Here is a 7,352-nt window from a genome sequence, read left to right as displayed (position 1 = left end):
ATTTATGAACTCAAGAGGGACTAAGGGACTATGCCTGTAACAGAAAGAAGTATTTAAAGCTATAACATATCCCACTTGACCCCTTAAAAATGTCAAAAGAGAAAAATGCCTTAAATCAGAGGAAATTAAATTGTAAATCTGTGTGCTTTCACAACAAATTCTTGCCTCAAAGCAAAATTATTCTTACCAGTTTTTTGTAAATAAACAACACCAACACACCCAGGGAATCACATAAAAGCAATTAATGACTGATTTTTCCTTGATAAGAATATTTTTGTAGCAGGTGGCCCCTATTAAGTAATAAGGGGTGGGGTTTTAATAACCACAATTTGCTGCTTTTCTTCAGTTCAGTGCAATAGCAAGCTTGAAGTTGCTGATGATGGGGCTTTACTTGCGCTTGAGCACAGAGGTATGTGAGGTAATATTTTGTATTGCGAGTCTTAGTACTTGTTTTTGTGAAGAATATATTACGGACTGAAAAGCATGTAGGAGATCCATGTTAACACATTTTGATAGAATTTACAGTATGAGGAAAACTCCCTAAGGTCATAAATTAATCTGTGTTTATATGATGTTATTTTACTAAGGAAAAGCTTTGCTTCCCTAGATCTTTTGTTAAAAGTCTCCATGAAATACTTAACACAGTTTTCTATGCAACTGTTTTTTTAAGTAGTTTCCTTTTAATATATTTTAATAGAAGCACAAACAGTAAACATCATCAGCTTTTTGTATTTCATTTTTTAATGCAGAATTAACCTTGATTGTTTGAGACTGCCCTCTAAATCTAATAGAGTATTTGTAATAAAGCTTTTTAGATGCCGTTTGATAAACAGTTGCCTTTAGTTTTGCATAAATTTTTGATTTGTGTGAAATAATGTGAATGCAGAATTTTAACTATCTGTTCTGTGATTTATTTGAACTTTGAGTATTTCTAATTTCCAGTTCAGCAACATCTCTTAAGGGTGTGATTTTTGAAACAAAAAAAAAGTAAAATGCTTTCTTTTAAGAAAATCATATTTTATTAGTTAAATAATGCTTGTAGTTTTCACTGGACTGAAAACAAATATCTAATTTAAAATAATTTCCTAGTTTCTGTCACTGGTTCAGTATAGCACATTTACCATGTAAAGCTTACCAGGATCATTGTTGCTGTATGAAACACCTCTTCTAATCAGGTCAATTTATTATTAAGTATCTTTTATTTAGTTTATTTCAGTAGCATTCAGTAGAATTTTAAGAAACTTTTATAATACTTTAGTAATCTTTTGATTTTGCACCTAAGCTTAAATATTAAAAAACGAACTGCAAAAGCATTTAAAAAATCAATGATCAATGAGATTTTTCAAATATGTCCAATGAATTTTCCCCTTATTAAAATTAAGGGTATAAAATCAGACTCACAGTATTATGATAGATATAGCAGTTAGCAGAATCTGTCTTTCTTTTTTTAGAGATCCAGGAAATGGGAGAGAAACATACTTGAAAACTTTGTCAGTATAGCTAGAGATGAAGAAACCATTGGAACTTCCATAAGAATAATTGAAAAACACAGAATTTCAAAATGTGATATTTGAATGATTCAGTGAAACAGGAGATACCAATTCTTTCCACCTAGTCTGAAAATAAGTCAGCATATATCTCAAATGTCACGGTTTACCCATCTCATTTGACAATGGTAAAGTTAAATGTACTCCCTATGTTCAAGCAGAAGAATTGACAAATTCCACACATGTATTCTGGAAGCCTGTTAGAGATAATGGCCTCTGGACATCCATCCATCCATCCATTTCCTAACCCGCTGAATCCAAATACAGGGTCACGGGAGCCAATCCCAGCCAACACAGGGCACAAGGCAGGAACCAATCCAGGGCAGGGTGCCAACCCACCGCAGGACACACACAAACACCAAGCACACACTAGGGCCAATTTAGAATCGCCAATCCACCTAACCTGCATGTCTTTGGATTGTGGGAGGAAACCGGAGCGCCCGGAGGAAACCCACGCAGACACGGGGAGAACATGCAAGCTCCACGCAGGGAGCACCCGGGAAGCGAACCCGGGTCTCCTAACTGCGAGGCAGCAGTGCTACCACTGCACCACCGTGCCGCCCTCCTCTGGACATGAATGCAACCAAAATACTTCATTAAGAAAAATGTTTAATATTTATTTTTAAATCTTTGGGTGTTTTTTGAAGGGAATGAAGTGAATGCTCATTGTGATCCTACCAACTCGCATCAATATCGTAGTGTACCCTTTTGAAGGTGTTAGTATGGTTAGAAAACCCAATATAAGTTTAAAATGGAAACTCTGGAGATGTTTTAATTTTGCAACACACTCAATTACATCAATGTGTAATTTCTCCTACATTTAAGTTCTTGGGTTTGAGAAATTCACATGCTCTAGCAGAAGTCATTGCTAACAAAAACAAAGCACAAAATCGAATTGCACAAAAATGTAGATGGGAATATAAAAAGTTGATGTGAAATATAAACAGAACCATGTTCAACAAAATCCTAAAAGGAAAAAAAAACTTAGAATCCAAAAATTAGTATCATAATGAAAACTACACATAAAGAAACCCAGAAAAACGACACACCAGGCAGTTCACAGAGCTCAGCTCAATTCTACTGTAGTTCTCAACTAGCCCTAATACTTAAAGTTGCAGGATCTCATATTAGCTAATGAGATACTTCCTGTCTTTTACCACATGTAGACTTTCAAACTTCATGGTGCCCCATTTATATCTAAAAGGCTCTTGTGACATTGATCTACCCATGAGCATGCATCTTCCCTCAATGCACCATGAGAGTAGTAGGTAATTAATTTAAAACATGCTGTAATCAGCGCATGCTCCCAAACCTCTCTCTCTCTCTCCTTCTCATTACAAAGAAACACATGTACTACTATACATGCTGAACAGAGGTTGATGCAGAACTAAATATGGGTGAGTTTCCTAAAACATTGTAATACTAATAAAATTGAAAATCATTAATTTGTGATTTTTCAGTAAACCCATTGAAACTTAAGTAGCTTCTTAAATCATCAATAAACTATATGTTCCTTGAACCATTACTAGATAGATAGACTACTATGTATTTTTTAAGCTGGGAACCTCCTGCATCAGTCTTTGCAACAGACACAGGGGGTATTAAATTCATATCATGACAATTCTCTGTAAATTCAGAATACTAAGATTTATACTTGGCTAGATGAAATAATTTCATTGCATACCTGTACATACCTTTAACTAACCCCCAGATGGCAGCTGAAGAACAATACAATATAGAACATTAGAGTATACTGCAGTGGGCTGGCGCCCTGCCCGAAATTTGTTCTTGCCGTGCGCCCTGTGTTGGCTGGGATTGGCTCCAGCAGACCCCCGTGTCCTTGTATTAGGATATAGTGGGTTGGAAAATGACCTACTGACTGACATTAGAGAATAAACATCGTGGCTGTATAGAAAATGCTGTCTTTGTAAATTGTCTGATGACATATTCATCCAAGCAGTACTTTGCTGTTGTAGTTAAGTTTGCACAACTTTGCTGCTCAATCATCAGTAACCCAGACCAATGACAATGAAAATGAAGATGTTTAAGGTGAGGATAGTAAATTTTTGTCAGTAATTATTTTTGACTAAAATGAATACATTAATAATCATCTGTATGCCATCAAAAGAAAGAATTCAGCATAAAAAAAAGAAAAATCCATTGGGATTAAATTACATTAAAGTTGAATGTCTACACATTTTCTACACTATGATATATTTTAAAGTGTTTTACTTGCAATAATAACAATAAATAAATCCTTTTTATTTTGTTATTTTGTTTTAAAAAATTAAAAAAAGAAAAAAATAAATAAACTGTCATAAATATTCTTACAAACCAGTTATTATTTTCCAGTGGTTTGGTTATACAATGAAAATGGTTTTGTATCTTCTATTTTTAAGAATTAAAGTAGGTGACATCTTTACAATTAATATAGTAACATCTAATAGAAAAAAAAACTGCCAACGAATTAAACTAGTATGATTCCACACATGTTGCTAAAGGCACATTTGAAAAATTCAGCAGTTAATCATCTTTTCATTAAAACAAAAATCATGAATGCTAATGGTCGAATAAAACAAAAAGGTGAGGCCTTGTAAGGGCATGCAATGATTGGCCTGTATGTCTGCAGACTTCTCTAACATTAACTAACATTTACATTAACTCAGCTAACAAATAATATATTTCCCTCTTTTACTATTGAGTAGAGAAACATGAATGTTTATAGACCTTTCATGTCAAAAACAAAAATCAAACAATGTGATGCTGATCTGTCTCAATTGGCATCTAATTATTGTGATACGATCATCTGAAAAAATACTGCTATAAACAGTATGTAGATTGAACGCTAAGTAAAATAAGAGCATCTTAAATACCCGCTGATCAGAAAAAATCTATTGGCTAGGAATGGTCTTAATTGAAACAGCATCACTTTAAGTTTAGAAAAAAAGGAAAAGAAAGAAGTCTCAATAACATCTCCACAGGGCATGTTGCTTTGGGCAGAATAGTTTCTATGTTGCTGAGATGTTTTCTACCAATTAATTCCATAAGGTAGTTAGATCTGCTTTCTGGATTTTTTGTGTCTTTAATAGCTGGAAAAGTAGTCTGCAGCTCAATAACTTCTGTGGACGCTGAAAGTCGAAGAACAACAGAAGCACCTGCTCGCTCAAGTTGCTACAGGCATCATAGTCTGCCAGCAGCCTGCCAGCAGGAAAAGAGAGACATCTTTAAATACTCAAGTTCGTTGACAAGAATAAAAAAACATAGCAGTTCATCTTGAGGTTATTACATGGATTGCTGTAGCCCCTGTCCACATCCTGAATTTGTACATATAGAGAAAACACTGTGTTTTTATAGATAAAAAGTGTTCAGTATTTTCAGAATGTTAAGAAATACACTTCTGCTAACTTACACGTACATAAGACCAGTTATAGCAAGTTTTGTCCTAACGGTTATAGGGTGTATGCAACTCAGTGGTTTTAGACAATACTCACTTTCTTTTTTTTTGCACGCACATTGCTTATAAAATATCACGTTCAGTTGTTCAGTTAGCTTAGCACATTCTTATTTAATACATAAGTGTCATGACTGATTTATAATATCACAGGGTGTTCTGTTAGTATCAAAAGGTCAGCATTTTCTCATAAAGGAATGCAAGTTAGTCTAATAATTCTGTGCATAAACTTAATTCTTTTTCTACCTAAATGAAGAACAAACCATATAGAAGTAAAAATCATATAGCTCTCTGCAGCATGCTTAATACAAAATACAGTCATTGGTATTCTGAGTTAAATATTTATAATCATTTCAGTTAATAATGTTTTTTTCTTTCTCAGTTTGATGACTTTGAGTGTAGGGTGTGAAGAACATTTCAAATTAACCCAATAATTTCCAAAAGATATAGTAGGCAGAACCTGAACAGTGTATTCATACTGTATGTGTATTTCAAATGTATAAAAATAAACAACTTTGTCACAGTATATAATTGTACTCAATATGTTTTAAATAAAATAAATGGAGAAATTGCACATAAAACAAAAACTATTACACACAAAAAGTAACCATATAGAAAGTTATAATGTTCCTCAAAATAAATATAGACCCAAATTTTATATGCCATGTAGTACTGAAATGTCTAGATAGGGGATGTTTAATAGATTTGGTCCTAATGTTGCATTTACATTCTGTTATACGACAATGAATAGAGTGTAGAATTTTACCTACGTATAACAAAGGACTGGGACACAACAATAATAAAACATTACTACAAATCACAAAGTCTCAGACCTTAAGTTTACTGTTATAGAAATAGTTAAACCACACCCCCGTTAGGTTCATTTTGACAAACTTTTCCTATGCAGGGAAACACTGCATTTTTCAATTAAAGACTTTACACCCCATTGGTCTTAACAAATCACTGGACTGGGTATGTTTTTTGTGATATACCCCTGAGTGTCTACATCCTCTTGCTTTCATTTCTGGTCAGACAGATACAGATGTCTGTGTTATGTATAGTGTATGAAGTACACAAGTTCTCATTTGTTCTCTTGTGTAATGCATGCTGTCTTTCCAGTTCTATTCTCTCGATTTATATACTCTTGTTGTTTTTTTCTTTCAGCTAGTTACAAGCCCCTTATTTGATTTTCCTTGATATTTTCTTTTTTATACATTGGTGAGGTGAGATACATTTTTTGCTAAGTATTTTTTTTATAATTCTGCAGTGTTTATATATTTATGATAATTAATTTACGGTTAATTTACGGTTATTAATTTATCTTTATCATTCATACAGCTTTTGGTTTTGGGTCAAGTGATTGATAGATGATTGATGGTTCCTTTTCCAATATCATAAGTATATTTCAATGGGTTGTTGGTGGTTAATTGTCACATGGTATTATTTACTCATTTAGTGTTTGATTATATATTTATAATTTTTAAGTTCATTATTAGCTTGCTGTGCCACAATGAAGAGGTTTTCCTTTAAACGTGTTGGCCAGATCTGCACCTTGCATCACTGAATGTGTTCTGAATCCAGCGACACTTCTTTTTATGTTTTACCTACATAAGATATTATTTCACATAATTATTGTAAACAAATTGGGCTGTTAGTTCTATTTCTAGTTGGCTCACACTATTTAATATTTTTTATTGTTCTGTTATTTTTCTATTTTTGTTTTCTATTGTTTGTTGTATATCTATTTTATACTGTATATGTATATCTATACTGATAAAAGGCAAAGCCCTCACTGACTCATTCACTCACTCACTCACTGACTGACTCACTGACTCATCACTAATTCTCCAACTTCCTGTGTAGGTAGAAGGCTGAAATTTGGCAGGCTCATTCCTTACAGATTACTGACAAAAGTTGGGCAGGTTTCATTTAGAAATTCTACGCGTAATAGTCATAACTGGAACCTATTTTTTCATCCATATACTATAATAGACTTCTGCTCGATGCCCGTGGATGGCGAACTTACGCCTCCCACGTAATTTAGTGCCTGCCCATATAAGGCCGTCCGTCAGCGGCAATCCAATAGAAACACTGCCTCTAAATATTCACGGGTGAAGGAGTGTGCTTATGCAGAGAAAGATGAGATGGTCAGGGTGGTGTTTGGCAAAAACTCAGCGAAACTGCAAAAGAAACTTTTAAGTGCCAGGTCTTAGCTAACATTAAATACAGCCGTGGACATCGCACAAGATGGCACCAGCACAGCTGGGAACCTTCAATGCATGTACACCGAGCGGTTCATGTGAACTGACGCAGTGCACAGACAAAAAGCAACAGTTCCAAAGAGTGCTGAACAA

At 34.2% G+C, this 7,352-nt stretch overlaps 1 long non-coding RNA gene across 1 annotated transcript in view; it reads left to right on the top strand.

Moving 5' to 3' along the window:
• Window positions 1–358: 358 nt before the first annotated feature.
• LOC120538532 overlaps window positions 359–7,352 on the top strand; it is a 30,014-nt gene continuing 23,020 nt past the window's right edge. The window contains exon 1 of the long non-coding RNA XR_005635478.1: window positions 359–409. This is a non-coding gene — a long non-coding RNA (uncharacterized LOC120538532). The remainder of the gene's footprint in view (window positions 410–7,352) is intronic.

This window comes from Polypterus senegalus, chromosome 11 (assembly GCF_016835505.1).
Source record: "Polypterus senegalus isolate Bchr_013 chromosome 11, ASM1683550v1, whole genome shotgun sequence".
NCBI lineage: Eukaryota > Metazoa > Chordata > Cladistia > Polypteriformes > Polypteridae > Polypterus > Polypterus senegalus.
Note: the sequence above shows the minus strand (reverse complement) of the source record. Positions and strands in the feature narration are given on the sequence as shown.